The sequence below is a fragment of the Lagopus muta genome, chromosome 5 (assembly GCF_023343835.1).
Source record: "Lagopus muta isolate bLagMut1 chromosome 5, bLagMut1 primary, whole genome shotgun sequence".
Classification (NCBI taxonomy): domain Eukaryota; kingdom Metazoa; phylum Chordata; class Aves; order Galliformes; family Phasianidae; genus Lagopus; species Lagopus muta.
Genome location: NC_064437.1, coordinates 63,875,379 through 63,892,886, shown reverse-complemented (window position 1 = coordinate 63,892,886; position 17,508 = coordinate 63,875,379). Strand labels below are relative to the sequence as shown.

At 45.2% G+C, this 17,508-nt stretch overlaps 1 long non-coding RNA gene across 2 annotated transcripts in view; it reads right to left on the bottom strand.

Annotated features, from left to right (window-relative positions):
* LOC125693809 (uncharacterized) overlaps window positions 1-16,292 on the bottom strand; it is a 35,845-nt gene extending 19,553 nt beyond the window's left edge. For both annotated transcript variants that reach the window (XR_007377254.1, XR_007377255.1), the window contains exons 1-4: window positions 16,193-16,292; window positions 15,721-15,824; window positions 15,134-15,237; window positions 6,111-6,217 (exon numbers count right to left, since the gene is read on the bottom strand). This is a non-coding gene — a long non-coding RNA (uncharacterized LOC125693809). The remainder of the gene's footprint in view (window positions 1-6,110; window positions 6,218-15,133; window positions 15,238-15,720; window positions 15,825-16,192) is intronic.
* Window positions 16,293-17,508: the final 1,216 nt, after the last annotated feature.

Below are 17,508 nucleotides of genomic sequence, written 5' to 3'. Positions count from 1 at the left end.
CCTGCCTGCTGCTCCATGGTCATGTCCCAGGCCTTGGTGTCCATTCTATGCCTTCAAGCTCCTGAATGTGAACAAAGACTTCTTGAGTTGCATGAGTTCACAACATTTCTGTGTTAATTTGCACAATTTGGTGGTAAAACTGTGTTAACAGTATTCAATCTCAAGCACATTCAGCACAAAAATTAGGTTTTTTTTTGGTCTGCTTTGTCTATATATTCTTTGGCTGTAGGTTTCTTAAATATCTACAAATATCTGATTCTGAAACATGGGTTTTCCTTTCTTTTTGTCTGTCCTTTCTAGTGAAATAATTGCTAGTATAGTTAAGTGTGTGTGTAATCAATATCCTCCTGCTGAGTTATGGGGACAGGCGATAGCATGAAGACAGTCCCTCTCTGAAACAAATCACTGACACTCACTATTAATCATTTCTGAAGGCGAATTTTTTTTTTCCAAACCAAATACAAGCAAGGAGTATGATCTTTGTACACACAATCATAAGGTGATCATTTGAGAGAGCTACAGATTCTCTGGGTATAACGCAATCTTTCATCACAGATTTATGCTGGATGGGCCACAACGCTTTATGCAAGCTGTAAATGGTACATAGCTCAGCTGCGTGTGGAGATGTATTGGTGAGCCTGCAGATTAGCAAAGTCAATGCATGAGTGGAGGAAAATACTGCATTCTCATCAGATAGAAGCCATCATCTTTCCACAGGCTGAGTAAATATGCTGTTTCCATTCTGAAAACCACCTTTTCAGCAAGAGCACAAATGACAAGGTGCCACTAAAAAGATGTCTACAGTACTGGGATGTCTCAGCATCCCCTTTCAAAGTCCTTTTTCTCTCCATTTAGGAAACAAGAAAAAAAACACTGGTTTTGCCCAATGGAAGTGACATACATATTGTAATAAACATTAAACTTGCAATTTTGCATTAATCATAAGCCACAAGTAAAATAAAGCCAGGGTAAAAATGAAAAAGTAATAAGGAAAGGAATACCTGAACCAAGGAACTCCTTCTCTCGAGCAACTCAGTCAGCAACTGACTGTCATCAGGAGATAAATCAATTTGCAGCAGCTATGGATCACTTTTTAGGTGTGAGCCCTGAATAGCTTAAGCAGAGAAGTGTGTTAAAAGTTGAAGGCCCCATCACCTGCAGTGCACATTATACTTAGAGACATCTGTGTGAGCAATGGTACTTGCATGAGGTCTTCAGAAAGGCTCTTGCCCTCAGTTCTGCAGTAAAGGCACGCTCGTCTCTGCTGATCTGTGAGGACCCCAAATATTGCTGTTTATTTATTCGCAGAACTTTCTCAGATGAGAAGGGAAAATAATGATGCTGAGAGGATCGTGGAACAGATTCAAAAGTGAAATAAATGAAAGTCAAGTAGCTTTCAAGTGGAAATGGACCTGTTTTCTCCTTTGAAGACAGAGCAGGAGATGGAAGGGCTGGTGGTGTGGGGCAGGTCCAAGTCAGACAGACAGAAATAGCATTGGGGAAGATCCAGGTGATCCTGCAAAGACCCTGGGAAACACCTTCCTCAGTTCTGGCAGCTCACGGATGATGAGATTGTACACTCCTAGCTTATCAAAGGCAAGCATTGCTAGCCAAGTCTCTAATGGCTCACTTTTAAACCCCTGACCCCCAAACTTCTGGAAATCTTGTAGCAATGCATCTCACATCCATCCTAAAGCATCTTTCTCCTTTTATCAGCCTGAGACATGGTCCCTGTCACTTCCTTTGGCCGTTCCTGTGTTCTTGCATCGGCAAAAAGGGAGAAAAAAGGCCATCCTCAACAATTTCCAGAGTGCTACTCATTATTTGATATCTCTTCACCGTTTTCATTCTTGTTAGCCACATAACTCATCTTCCGATCCTGACAGCCTCCCATCATGCACGAATCTCGCTCTGTGTCTAATCATTTCCATCAACTGTCTATGAACTTTTATATTTCAGCTGTATCATTTTTGAAATGGAAATGAAGACAGCGTTCAAGGCAAAGGCACATCACCCCTTTATGTAACAGCATTCAAATACCTCAGTGCTATTTTCTCTCCTGTATTTGCATGCGTCCTATACATTTTTATCAGTGGGCTACACACCTTTCAAAAAAGGGAACGCAACGTGCTGCCAATCACTTGGACTTGGTGGGTAGGAGTCATCTGGTTCTGACTCTTGTCTCCAAGAGATGGGTCGTTCATTTTCTCCATACCATAGATTTGTCTCCAGAACGATAAATCACAATAGAAAAGAATTCTGAGCACTTCAGGGTACACTTGTCACCTGTTCTAAAGTGAATTAAATTGCTTTCTGCAACACCAGCACCTACCTTGACATTCTCGAGAGCCCCTCGTGGCATCGCAAGCCACAGCTTCGTTATTCCCAGATTCAAAACTCACCTACTCACGTGACTCCAGCATCCCAAGGACAGGGTTGTATCAAGCACTGCATCAGGCTGCCCAGGAGCTGGGAGGCTCCCCATCCCTGGAGGTGTTCCAGAATCATGATCAAGTGGCACTGAGGTATGTGGGCAGTGGGCACAGTGTAGGTGAGCTGGGGTTGGGGGGTCTCAGAGAGCTTTTCCAACATGAACGAGTCTGTGGTACTATGAAAAAAGTACTTAGCCTTCTCACCAGGACTAACTGTGCCTCATAAATAACATCACTTTTTTTGGGGGGGAGACCATGCCTGCTCTGCCTGAACCCATTTGCTTTTGAACGCTTAATGGCGTTAACAGTTGCTTCTTTACTCACGAATGGAAGTAACAAAACGGTATTATTTCTCCAAATATTGGAATCTCAATAATATATCACACTAATCTCCTAGCCACAAAGGTATTTTATAACTAAAGCAGGGTGTTTTTTATGGGTCAGATGTTGTTGTCCTACCGTACCGCAGCTTGTATCCTCCTGACACCACACATGTTTGTTCTCTACTTAATTTTTAATGTATGAATTTGTTTTTATATTAAAATTCAATAAAATTTTAATTATAAAACATAATATATCACACTGAAGTATATATATCTGCAGAGACACACATCTGCAGTTTTACAACAGATGCGTGCATCTCTGCAAATATTTAAGATGCAGATTTTACTGGTAAAACGAGCACTTATCTAGCATGATTACAGCATGATTACAGTTTCAGGTAGGCCCAGGTTGAAGGCCTCTAAAACATTCCTGATCTCACTGAAGCTGACAGGTGAAAACTCAGTATCACAGGGGAGCAAGAAGGAAAGGCCACAAGAAGCCAAAAGCCATGGAGAAATTCTCAACAAGCAACAAGCTCCTAGTTTTGCACAAACGTGTTTTTGTAGACCAAACTCCTTCTAGTCTGCTTAGGTTTAACTCTTTCCAGAGAAGAGCATCTTTCAGCTTGCTTTTCTGTGCCACACACCCACCTGGCATTCACCAGTAGAGGATAAACCAGCCTGAAGGCACACATGCAGTGTATCTGGTGCTGCTTGCACCCTGGCAGGACTCGGAATAACCCACATTTTCAATTTTCTGCTGCCTTTGAAACGAATGGACGCCCCTATCTGCCATGTCTGCCATATTCTGTGTTATTTCCTGTGTCACAGATGCAAGATCAGAGTCCATCCTGCATTTCACAAGGTATGTGGGATGAGAGAGAGGAGGAAAGTAACACTGAATGGTCAAAATTTAGAGTTGTTTTTGACTCTTATTTAAAGTGGTCCAAAGGTTTTTGCAATGGTCATGCAGGCATGAAGCAAAAGGAGCCCCACTATAAAAAATACACGATTGGAGAAGAATGGGGCCCAATGGAGAGCAGGAACACAGAGCAGCTTTTTCAGAGCGAGATGTTTTATCACTAAACCTTCACGGTCCCAGTTTTGCCGGTGCAATTCTGGTGCAGATGGAGCGCTCCAGATTTGCGTTGAGTAAGTAGGTGTTAAAGCGGGCTCTTGACATGCAGGAAGGCTGCATGGGAGGCAACCCAGGCCTGCCCCACAGCAGAGCCTGCCCACACCACTGCCACTGGGACCTGGGGCTTGGCTGGGACCGAGGGGCCTCCAAGAGGTCCTCGTTCAGCTCCTTCATCTTCCTTATCTCACAGCCAACTTTCAGCTTCTCAACTTACGCTTTCAAATTAGAACGTGGAATATTTAAATCCTCATCTGAATAATAAATATAAATAAATCCCAATAAATCATCCGGAGGAGCCTACAACAGCGCATGACGGCTTGCTCTGCGGGGCCTCTTAAATTGGCATCTCACACTTTGCTGCTCCAAGCGTTGCCAGCCTCTTCTTTAAGGACATATAAAATTCAGTTCCTGAAATGCAGTGTATTTTCCCATTCATTGCCCACATCATAAGGCTGACCCACAAAATTTTAAGTGAGAAGCAGAAATCCTAACCAAACTCCACAGAGATTACATGCGATATTGTTCTAACTGTTTGCCGAACTCTGCCTATTATTATTTGTGCTTCATTTTGGGGAAATAAAGTGAATAAATAATCGTGTTTCACCTGGGAGCACAAAATTCTAGCAGTGAAACCATTTTTTCGGGAGGGATAAGGGAGAAATCCGAGTCTGGGAGCAAGGTCTGCAGGTTGTCTACATGTTTAAAATATTAATCAGTTGGCAACCTTTCTCCTCTGGAAGAGGCAAAAAAAAAAAGAAAAGAAGAGGAATAATAAGAAAAAAAGACACATTACATCGAGCCAGTAACACTCACAACTTGAGAAACTGCAAGATGATCCTTTCCTCAGAAAAAATCCATCACCAGTTTAACTCCTAAAGCGGAGCGCATTCTCAAGATTGCTATTTTCAAACAAATGAAAGAGCTGTTCATTTTCTTAAAAGCATGAAACGGCTGATGCTAATGATGAGTTTCTGCCATAATTGCCACAATCTGTCATCTACACGAGCTTGCAGCTCAGAGCCTGCGTTGGCAGAACCGTTGGACAGTACAGCACAGAGTAAATCCTTCCATGACAAACTTCTGCAGATGATGCAGATTTATGCTGTCTATTAGACTCCGATACCAGGCGCTGTCTTTCACCTTTTTCTCCCTTTCTTAAAAAAAAAATGCTTATATTAAGAATCTCCTTGGCGTGATTTCCTCTGTAACGTGATGACTGAAACCAAAGTATTTAACACTATGAATAAACTTAACCCTTTCTGCTTCAGGAATGTCTTTGCTGTTTGTGGGGAACCCTCCCTTTCTTCTGGCCTTTTTCTTCCTTCGGAGAGAACTTAAACCCACCATCTTCTTAGACTTTCAAATATGACACACAGATCTATTTTTAAGCATCTATTTTCAGATACAGAAATAAACTCTTTCCTTATTCGTGTCCCTCTTCTTTGCAGATATTATGGGAAAAAAAAGCCCAACTTGACATTTCCCTCCTTCTCAGCTGTCTCAACTGTTCGTTTGCTGCCCGTACTGGGGACAGTGGGAGCTCCAAATGCTCAACCACAGCTCACCAGGCCCAAAGCTCAGCCTTGCTCTGCCATGATGGCAAACAGGGCTTTGGCATATTGCTCAGTCCTGAGCAAATCGCCATCTGATAAGTGCCATGTTTTTGTAAACCATCATTTTTATATTTCTTTTGCTCATAAGAATGAAAACTGGACCTTCGAAACCCTTTGTAATTCAGCCTGGCAGCCATGCAATACAAATATTTCCATAATCCAAGTAAGAATTAAAAGTCAAATTACTTTATGGATTTATTTATATTTGTACACCAGGGACATCATCAAAACAGACCTCCAGAGCTGAAAAACAATTTTTTTCTTAAGCACAGTTTTTCTCCTTCAGTGTTAGGTTAACAGGTTCAACTTTGAGATATTGCAAGCCAAGAAGGGAAAAACAACTGTACTCTGTGAATTTAATGACTCCGACACTTGTGGTACAAGGCATCTAAATGCGTGTGAAAGAAGCGTGAATGTGTTACAACACAGCTGTGGTGAAAAAGCACTTCTTGGACTCATCAGGACAAGAACATGGGTGAGATTTGCATGTGCTGTGCTATAGCCCTGGCTCTGCTCAAGCTGGTGGTGAGACGCCCACTGAGCTCCATCCCTGTGCCATAGGGGATTGAGGGGCCTGGATACGTTCCCCTTCTCTACTGCATACCTTCTGCAAAATTTAATCACGTCTTTCTGGTGAGCTTGCTTCTTTTCAACAGCTCGTCTTTCATATGTGGGGCCGTGTCAGCTTCGTGCCAATTGAAATTTGGGATTCTGTTAAAAAAAAAAAAAGAAAAAATAGTGACCTTTGGATGCAGTCTACAAAGTACTCCCACTAAACAGGCAATAAGTGAATCTAATAGACACCCCAACCCACGCCAAGTCCCATAAAATCAGGGTGTGAAGCATAAGGGAGAGAGGGATTCATATTAATAATTCATTCCAAGCAACCCCCTGGAGCAGTTTTACTATGATATGCTATGCAGAATGCTTCAACACACTAATTAATATTTTCAAAGTGTTCCACGAGCCCCTTTTAAAAGCACTTTTGCCATTCATTGAGCATTCTGCGTTTTCTAAAGGAAAGATGAGTTCTGCCCCCCAAACCAACTGATGAACTGCCCCCTTCAACCGAGACTTTCAGAGCAGAGGAAAGCACTGCAAAGACAAACATCCATGCCAAACCTCTTACATTCACTGGATTAATAGCCTGTGCCTCTTTGCTCTTCAAATCCAAAATTAACTGGAATAAATTATGCTCCCTTTGCAATGCGCGTAACTGAAAATGCAGGTGACCTCAAGAGATATCTCATAATTGCAGTGAAGAGTCCCTGCCGCATTCCCCTTCCTCACTAATATGGAAATAAAAGCACTGTAAATAACTTGGTATTGATACAGCGCTAACTTCTTCTTGCGCACAGCGTCGATTGCTTTTTGCAATGAGTTAAAGCGTATCTGCTGCTGGTTTTTGCCAAGCAGCACCGTTCCCTACTCCAGGTAACAAGGAAATATAACAAGGTATTATTCTATGGCAAAAAAAAAAGTCCATTCTTCTTTTGTGAAGAATGGACTTAACCCACTATTTGCACATCACGTCTGCCCGCAGCAGCACAGCAGCACAGGTCTCCCCATCATACTTCTATTAAATGCACTATAACACATAAAAAATAATGATAATAATAAAAGCTTGGGATAACACATGACCTGCTCATGCTTAAAAATCATAACAAAAGGATTTCTTTAGTAAAAATGAGGCAGAGCATGCCATGTGAGTGAACTCTGCCCGAATGGTTCTTTCCCGTTTTGTACAAATAATCTCTTCTAATTAAGCACCGAGGACTCAACTAGCAAATTATTTTTAACCTCTGGCATGCCAGAGAGTATTTTGAAAAGGTTGGGGGTGATCCTTCTAAAAAATGAGACGCTGATTTGGCACGAGGATAAATTTCTGCAAAAACTGATTGGCTTTAGATGGACAAATTTAGGAATTAAGCCACCCAAGGCACGCAGGGTTGCAGGCAACACACGCACAACTCTCCCACATCCATGCAAAATTCAGGCCCTCTTTGACATTTGAAGATCCAAATTATTCACAGAATCACAGATGTTTGAAGATCCAAATTCACAGAGTGGCAGAATCCTTAAGATTGAAAAAGACCTCTGAGATCCCCAGGTCCAACCCCAACCCATTCCCACTGTGTCCACTGACCACATCCCTCAGTGCCACATCTCCACAAAAGAGGCCACTGTCTCCCATTCAGCTACACAGCCCCTTAATTTGGCGAAGCAGTGACCCATTGCTATGTAGGTCTTAATAAAGGGTTGGACACAGCGTGGTGAGATGAAATCTGAGCACAAGGTTGACATGGGGACAGGGGACACAAGGTCTGTGGTTAGAGCTCACTCAGCTTCACCCTTGGTCCAGCTGCTGCCCTGTCTGGTACTGATTTCATGGAATCAGAGAACCACAGAGACATAGAACAACAGAAACATTGAATGGTTGGGTTGGAAGGGACCCAAAGCCCCACCCAGCCCCATTCTCTGCCACCTTCTGGCTGCCCCCCCAACTCGGGCTGGCCACGGCCCATCCATGGCTGTGGGCACCTCTATGGATGGGGCAGCATGGCTCTGGGAGAAGTGCCAGGGCCTCACCATCCTCTGAGTGTGGGTTTCTCCATCAGAGAAATGGCAAAGTGAAAGCCACATCCTCTGAAAACAGGGTTGCCTAACCCAGCAGGAATGGGGGCACTGTGCTGGCAGTTAAGACCTACTGGAGAAGTTTGGAGTACTGCATCCAGTTGGTAGATGATACATTCAGGTGAAGAATGGAACAAAGGAGCAAGATCTCATGCTTTCCCTGCCAGGAAAAAGCAGCAGGTCGGTGACCTGTACACAAACCCTGAGCAAGCACCGTGAGGCTGCAGATCCAGAAAATCCTTCCAGCCCCTGACCACAGCCCCAAACCCACCTGGCAGGCAGGGGGAAAGGAACAGAAATTGCTTGCACGGCTGTGCTGGTGTGCAGTGATGTGCTGATTTTTCAGACAGGCACACACATACCTCCCAGACAGGGTGATATAGCCATCAGGGTAACTGCGCAGCACAGAACAGGATCTGCCCCCACCGTCCCTCCACCTCCCTTCCCTCCCACACACACTTTAATATGAAGCAAATTTAGCACTCTGAGAAGTTGCCAGATTGATAGCAATGGATTCTTGTTTTTAAAAGACACTTCATAGCTAAAGCTGTGCAAGAAAGCAGCCCACGCTCTGACTTTTGTACAGCTTAGGCAGTGCAGAACAAGCTGCGACACAGGCAGTGTGACCTTTTTCCCCCATAAGCATCCAAAAAGCAGCCAGCTCTGGGGCTGCTGCATTTGTGGCCCTTTTGCCACACAGAAGGGTGTTTGTGTTTTTGTTTTTACCAGTTCTTTGAGCGCATCCAAACTCACGTTCCAGTCGCCTCTCAGCCATGCCAGGGCTGTGTCCCCATGTGAAGCTGTGAGGCTGGGATGAGGGGCTCTGGGGACGGCACAGGACATGTCCCCTCCGAGGGGACTCCGCGTTGCGTGCCGCGTCCCCCAGCCCAGCTCCTTCTTTGCTTTTGGCAAGGGAAAAAAAAAAAATCACCAGCTTTCACATTAAATGCAGTTAAATGCAATTGTTTGAAAGCTGAAGAGTGCCATCGTGTGGATAGGAGGCTGGCAGGGCCGGGCGCTCACCCCCAGCCCCGTTTGTGGGAGCAGCAGTGAGAGCCCTCCTGGCACTGCCAGGCTGAGCTCAGGTCCCCAGCATCAGTCATCCCACGTGTGACAAAACCCCTTGCCAGGATCCTCCCGGCATCCCCAGGCCGTGCAGCTTGTGGAGGAAGGGATGTGAGTGCCAGCAAAACCTCCCCAAGGAGCAGAAGGGATCGGAGCAGAGCGTACTCACAATCTGCCAAAATGCAAAAAGCAATTTGGGAGAACCAATGCAGCAATTTCTGAGGGAGCTGCTGGGCCTAAGGGACTAAGAACTGTTCCCAAGCCCGCTCCTCCCCCATCAGACAACACAGTCCTTAATTCCCCAATGAGCCCTGTTTTGGGGTCCCACTGAGTCCCCCTTCCTCCACTTGTAATGCTCCTCACTCCTTTTTACTATTTTTTTTTTCCTGTATGGCCATCATTATTTTTTATCGTCATTACACTTCATTACCAGTTTAACCTTTTCCCTTTTTTGTTTATGGAACACACTTTGTCCTGGCACAAATCACATGAAACGAAATAAACCACGTTACAGGGAAGCAAGAAGAAAATAAACGCCTTCATTCTGAGGCCATTTCCTTTGTGCTTTCGGACTACTTTTGCACCACAGAGTTCCATGTTCCGATTAGAAAATAAAAGGATAAACTGCTATTAGTGCCTTCAGTTTCGCTACGTACGAACAATTACACTTCTGATATCTGTGAGGCTTTAAATTCCATACGTCTTCAGGAAATCTTTGTTATTTCCATTCTTTAGTGAAAGCAGCCCATGCATGCACAAAAATATAAAAGAAGCAGAAGGACCTTTTCTCCTTCAGGTTTGAACAGTCAAAGTCCACAAAAGTCCTTTCCTTTTGTCAGAGGGACCGCTATTAATTAATGAAATACTGTTAACAAGATATTGACGTGCATGGGACTGATCCATCTCCAAACTTAATGGTCCAATTCCTTCTCTATTCAGTAGGTCTGGGATAAATATCTGTGTTTTTGTGCCAGGGAGAGTTGAATCCAGTCCCACTGAAGTCACTCTGGTACCTCAGGCTGCCCCGAGGGGCAGGAGAACACACTGTCCTTACAGATCCACTATTAAGCAGCCAGGCCCCGTAGTTGACTTACCACAAAACCACTGCGTTCTGGCCAAGAGCGGCCCCTGGATTCCAAGTATTTCCTTCTTTCTCAGAGAAATTCCAAATTCAAACACAGTGTGTGTGTGTGGGGGGGGGGGGGTGCTGCTAAAAAGACAACTCCTTGTCTCGGGGGCAGACAGAAGCAGCGCCATGTGGACAGCAGTCCACCTGCTGCCCACCTCCTGGGCACGATCCCACCTTCTGTGCCTCACCTTAGGGGAAAAAAAAGCAAAATACATTTAGGAAAGCATGCAGCACTTTGCCCAAAATGCTTCCTGTGGGTCAGCAGGTGCCCACCGGCCTCTCTTCCCTGTCACTTGGTGAGTGCTGCCTCCTCCCTGCTCACCCCTCTGCTCTCAGAACCCAAACTTTCCTGGGGCCCAACGCCTCCGTGGTGCCACATCCAACCCCCGCCCCAGCACTGGGAGCAGCTCAGCCCAGCACCCAGCCTCAGAGCTGGGCATCCCCGGGGGCCGAAATCTCGGCTCCCCACCTCCCTGCTCTGAGCTTCAACGACGCCGAGCAGAATGGAAATGGAGAATATCGGGGTGGAAAACTGCATCTAATTTGTTTTAAATCCACAGAAGCCTTAATCTTTTGGGACATATTTTTACTTTACATATTTGTTAATGCAAAATGTTCTCGTTGCCAAATACGCTTAATATGCAAGTGGAAACCAATTCTGCCTTCACCTCCTTACTCTTCCTGAAACGAGAATAAATCTGCCTTTACAGCACACAGATTTCCCTCATCCACCCATCCTTCAGACTGCCAGCTGAGAAAGTACGAGCACAAATGTCACCGGGAGGGTGGGATTTTCCTTTGTTGTAAGAAATGTTGTGTCAGAACATTGCTGCACTTTGCTTTTCTAAACAGATATTGTCGTGGCTTCGGAAGAAACAGCACAAAGCTTTCAGCACGGAGCGTGTTTCCTTCGAGTGTTAAATCTCAGCAGCCGAACGTGGCTCCTACAAACTTCATTTTAAAAGCAGCGCAGACGCGGGCTATCGCAGCCCCAAAATTGAATAATTCATATTATTTGCCATCATTTAGGCAAGCTGCTGAGCGCCAATGAATAAATATTTTGAAAAGTGTTGAAACCCGTCCTTCAACAAGAGGGGAAGAGAGATGTGCCAGCAGGGAAGGAGAGAAGCATCCCTGCGTCAGACAAACACGCTGTGCTGCGAGGAGGAGCGGGTTGGGGAGCATCTGCCCAGCAGTGCCAGCTGGAAATCCTCCATGGGCAGCAGCAGCACACGAGGCACCGTCCCAGCAGCACAAATGAACCCACCTGGAGCCCAGGCCAGCGGCTGACCCAAAAAGCAGCACCTGACGCTACGGGACTCGCTGCGCCCCATCCACAGCGCAGCGCTGTTTGGGGGCTGGAAGGAGCCCTGCCTCACCTCCATTGCTTCTCACACCGCGTTTGTCATCAGTCATATGATGGTAATAAAATTTGTAACTGTTTCGCTTACACCAGCGCTGCGATTTACCTAGTCTAATAGACAATGCAAATGCTAAAAGGCACATATACATCTTCATTATATAAGCTGGTGCCTGAGTCATTTGCCTCCAGAGACAGTTTTATTCATTTTTGTACAATTTGCCTACTGTACAGTGCAGATGGTTTCTATTAAGTAAAATATCTGTTTGCTTCCAAATTTTTAGTTTTTGTGATTAAATTACTTCAAAATGATGGTACGTTGTATTATCCTCTTCCATGTCTTAATTTCATTGCGCCGGCTCAAGTCAAAACTCCAAAGCCCCGCTCCACCCGCTCAGAAAATGGATATTTCTGACCACATGCTGAGAATTTCTTAGGTCTGGTTTGCACTTGCTGCAGCATTCTCCCATCAGCCTGAAGTGTTAAGGATTATTTACTGCGTGTGTGTCTTAACAGGGGATTTAAACAAAAGCATCAGGCAATATCACAGGGAGAAAAGAAAAAAAAAAAAAAAGAAAATTAAAGGGAGAAAAAAGAAAGAAAAATGAGGGAGGAAAGAGGGGGGAAAAACGAAAAAGAAAAAAAAAATAAAAAAGGAAAAAAAAGCAAGGAAAGGAGCCGCGGCGTGTGGCGGTGCTGCCACCGGGTGGTCGCGGGGACGCGCTGCACGCCGCCGCGCTGCCATCAACCGCCCTGTCGCGATGTCGTGACAACCCCAAGAGAGCCACACACTGACACCGGTGAACTCCGAGTGCTTGGAGCAGCTGGGTTCAGCAGTGAGACTCGTATCACCTCCACATGAGTCGTTGTCTTCACCAAACCAGTGCCTATTCCCAGCTGCGGGGTGGGGATGGGGAGCGCTGAGCCCCGGCAGGGGTCCCCTGGTGAACCTGCTGAGATGGCTTTGGGGCAGCAGAAAACCTGCTGGGATGAGAGACTGGCAGGGAGAAATAAATAAAACAAAGTGCAGCATGCCTACAGCCAGCCCTCGGTGCCAAACGTGAGCTAAAAACAAGCTAACAGCGCTTTCAGGCGTGTGTACAGCTCTGCTAAATGCCAGAAGAGCGGGTAAGGCAACCTGGTAAGGGAATAAGTGATCCAATTTCGTGATCTGCAGTGTCAATAAAAGCTCCCTCCCAGGGACTGGAGGATGGAAGCAAATCCTAAACAAGTGGCAACCCCCAGGAAAGCTGAAACAGCTCTGGTGGCTCACACAAATGGCAGCGTAAGCCTGTTCTGTTCCCTTCCCAACCCACATCTTCCAGGATGAACAAATTTCTGGATGAAGATAAAAGGAAGAAACACACATCTGTAACAAGTCTCCACGACGCCAAGTAAAAATCCATTATCAGTCCAGGTAATCTACTGGCAATGGCAGCACATAGTCATAAATCAGACAAAGCAAAATGTTACGTTCATATCTGTTTGAGATAGTCAGGGAAATAAGGATCTCATCTCCTTAACTGATACAAGAATTATCTGTTACATCAGAGAAGACAGGTTGTGAATGTCAGCAAAAGCAACAAGGATGTCCATTACGTTCAGCTTGTCCACAGCCCTTGTCCAGAGCAGAAAACCCTCCAGGAACAAACAGCAGCTTCTGCCCCTGTCAGGGTAGGGCACATAACAACCGTTGCCTCCCAAAAGGTCTCTGGACAAGCACTCCACACCTTCAGCCACCATGTTGAAGGAGTTCGGTCACCTACAGCTCAAAGCCACACCAGTGCCTGCCTACAGAGCGCCTCAGAGACACAAAACTGGAAGTCCAACACTTCACTCGTGTCCAACTGGCACCAAAAATGGCAGCAAGAATGCTCCACTGAGCCTGGGTAATGTCTGCACACATACAGAAGAATGGGAAGCAACAACCACTGGCACAGATTCTTGCTACAGGTTTTAATGTAGCGCTGTTTGCTCTCTAAACTTAGAGATTTGTTGAAGATCGGAAGCAGAACATTAACATGTACAACATGCTGGGTATCAATGAAACGTAAGATTCTTGTTTTCCCATCTGCCACCTCTCAGCAGGGTAAAGAAATTCCTCTTACAGCATATGAGCGGTCTGCTATTTTATAGCTTTTCTATGGGAAACAAACCAAACCTCTCCAACTTTGGGATTTATCGCAACCATCTTGAAGCAGCCCTTGGAAAGCCACCCTTCCTGAGAGCTGCACCAGCTGCACTGAGCGATGCCAAATCACTCATTCACAGATAGCCAGGAGGTTCAGGAGGTAACTGGAGCACCTGCCATCCAGCTCCACACGATGACTACATGTGGTGGATAACACGGGGGAACGCGGTTGCCAACTGAAACAGTACTGCAAATTGAATCGCAGGTAACCAATTTAAGCAAAGCCAACATTTTTTCAGGATTAAATCCCACCGTATGATAACCACAGAATAAAATCATTTCCTGGCTCCAAAGTGGAACTGCATTCTCTGCGCTGGATTTTTGTGAGCACCATGCCTAAAATGAGTAACCATTAAATTGCCACCAGAAGGACGACGTCAGGCTTACCACCAATGTCCAGTGTGAACCACATCACTAAAAAGGCACAGACTGTGCAGAAGAAGGATTCATATGCGGTTAGCAAGAAAAAACTTTGGCCTGGAATTCTGAAAATACCACTCAAAGGTTTTCATTTTTGAGTTTCTATCTTAAGATACAACTCCATTAGCAAACGAGTGCTCTCCCAGGACAAGCTGGAACTGTGAGGCCTTTGAATATTTCTGGTCCCCAGAGTCAGCAGCAGTTTGGATTTAAGTCCAGCAGAATTGTTGAGCACACAGAAGAACGGATACTGCAGACTAAAAGGAACATACTGAGGTGCCAAAGTGAAAGTACTAAAGCAAGTTAAGTGTTGAAACAGCACTACAAAGCGTAAACAGGAACAAAATCTTAGTAGATGGAACTCTTGCAGAAACACTCAGGAATTTCTTAGGGCAAGAGAAAGGAGAGAAAAGAAATGCAGTACTTGAAAAGATGCACTGACGCAGCTCGTGAGCAAAATGACAAACAGAAGACAAAGTCCCATCAATAAATGTAAAGAGCAGATTATGGCCATCCATGGAGTGTCAGCTCCTCCAGCCAGCAGCACCATTCTTCCTGGGTGAGGGATACCACAAAAGCAAGAACTAATAGCACAAAATTGGCAGTGTACATCAAGAAGAGAAATATCACATCTCTTCTGGGACCCACTCCTCTCTGAAATACAGCAGCAGAGAATCAACCCCGATGACAAAAGGAAATCATGCTGTCAGATGCTTCCAAAGGTGGGAAAGGCCAAAAAAGTCAGATACCCCATCATCCCCCTTCCCCAAAGAGAGAGAAAAGAGAGGCTTACAGCATGCTGAAATCTGCACGGAAACAAGTTCTTACCCTGAAAATACACTGGGCTTCTGAGCAGAAAGTCTGCAAGACAGAAAGGCAGCATCCCACCGAGCTTTACATGGACCAAAGCAGAAATGACTCCCTTGTTCCTCCTGTTCGAGTTCAAAGGGCAGAGAGTAGAATAACTGGCCAAGTGTTAGTGATATGAACCACGGTCACATCAACAAAAACTCTTCCCAACAGAAGCACAAAGTTGCCTCTAACATTGCTGTCGTTTCATCTCAAGTGTTTTTAACATGCAATAGTTACTTCAGCAGAACAGGAAAGAGAAGGAGAGCTGTGATTTAAAGCCACTCAGAATAGATCACGTCAGAATGACGGCCTGTCTTCTAATGAAGACCAACACTTGTCCCAAAGACATTCATTGCACTGAAACTGCATCATGAGATGTTATATCGTGATAAAGGTTCGGGGTAATAATGCATAAATCAGAATGTAAATTTCTATATTCCAGCGGTTGGGGGAGAAAAACTGAAGAATAGAAGAAGGAAAAAGGAAAATGAATCTCTTTGTGGGGAAACTTAAAAAAAGGGTTTCAAAGAATTGTAGTAGAATCCACATTTGAAGTACAGCACCTAATGACGCCCCTCTGCAGATGGCAAGGCAGTGAGTGAGTCCTCAGTTCAAACACCTACACCACCACCTCGAAAAGACCATCTGCATCCTTTGGGACGGAGTTCTGAAAGGGAAGTTAAATCTTGATCATAAAGCACTGGAGTATGAATCAAAACCAATACTTTTCAGGCTCTGCTTCAATCTATGTCCCGAGCAAGTACTTTGGCACTCTGTGCATCACAGCCACATAAAGCAGCTCACTGCTTCTGTATTCAAGGATAAAACCTCCTAATCACTGAGATGGTCTCTCGGTAGGTTTGTAAGGCACCTTAACCATGGAAAACTCTCATTGGCTGAGACTGCACTACAGAGCTGCTCGCAGATGACCCCAGAGCAAGATCAGCAGGCCTGTGACCACATCCAGGAGAGCAAATACACACCTTTGTTCACTGAAGTTAACCCAGATGTGCATCTCCTGCAATGGGGCTTTACCTTCAGCCAGGTGGCGGGTCCTGAACAAGGAGCGTACTTCTGCACCTCAGCAGCAGCCATCAGGCCTGATAAGGGGCTAACGCTTCCAGCGGTCAGGAACTTGCCAAGAAACTCAGGTTCCAGCTAAATGAGTGGATCCACCCTGGCTGTGGGCCAGCTGAAAGATTTATGAAAACGCTCAAGAAAACCTTTCAAACAGCTGTAACAGAAAGGAAATCCATGCGGCCTCTGAATCACAGAGTTATTACCCTGCTGCTCCGTACAGTGTTACCAGGGTCCCTCCAGCAACTACATTATTTAATAGACCATTTAATGGACTATTACGAATCCAGTTGTCTTCATTACGGCAAACAGGCAAAACGCACAGACAGCGGAGCCGTTTTTGTGAGGGAAACAACTGCTTGGAACAAAAGGTGAAACAACACCAACAGAGAAAGCCCACAACTGGCAGAAGCCAGAGCGCATTACACAGGCGGAAAAGCATAAAGCTTCAGATGCTAAACAGCCTAATTCTTATGCTATCTTAGAGAGCGAGCAAATATAAATAAATCAATTAATATGAACGGGAAGGGGGAGGCATGTGGTGCTAATTACCTGATATACATCACGTTTTAAAGCTCTTGCACAGATGTTGACCATTTTTTAGGATGAGTCTGCTTCTTCAGGACAACCCCAACATCTGCAAACAATCAAGAAGGAGACGAGGCCCGGCGTTTCATGTTGCTCTTACCAAACGTGGTGATTTAATATTTGTAGGGTCATGATTCAATCCTGAAACTGAGCGTGGATGAGCCAGGCTGCATCTGATATGAGGTGGTACCAAATGCATGCGGGAGAACAGAGAGAAGCATGTAGGGGAACACGCTGAGCACTCAGCACATGACAGCACCAGCTCCTAAATCAGCCCCACCACGGGCAGGACTGGAGTTGGCCACACAGAGCTCAACCGAAATGCTTTTTCCACGATACAAAAGCTATTGAAATTAAAGAGTCCTTTTCGGAACTTTCGGCACTTTCCTCATTTCTGAGAGTTGCTAGTTAAGGAAATACATATTGAAATTAAGAAATGGACAGAAAGTACTTTCCTTTTTCAACACTGCTTACTTCCACAACAAACAAATCCAGGGGAGAAGCAGCTGTCCCAAAGTTGCAATGCATTCCCTGCCTCCTACCGGTGAAAACACCAGAAAGTGGATTTCTCCCCCATTTCGGGTCAACAGCACTCTCCTCTGTGACACTGCCATGGTGAACACCCGAAGGAGAGGCAGTGTTCCTCAGGGTGTTGTCTTCTCTGTGAGCAGCCAGCTCAGAGACGT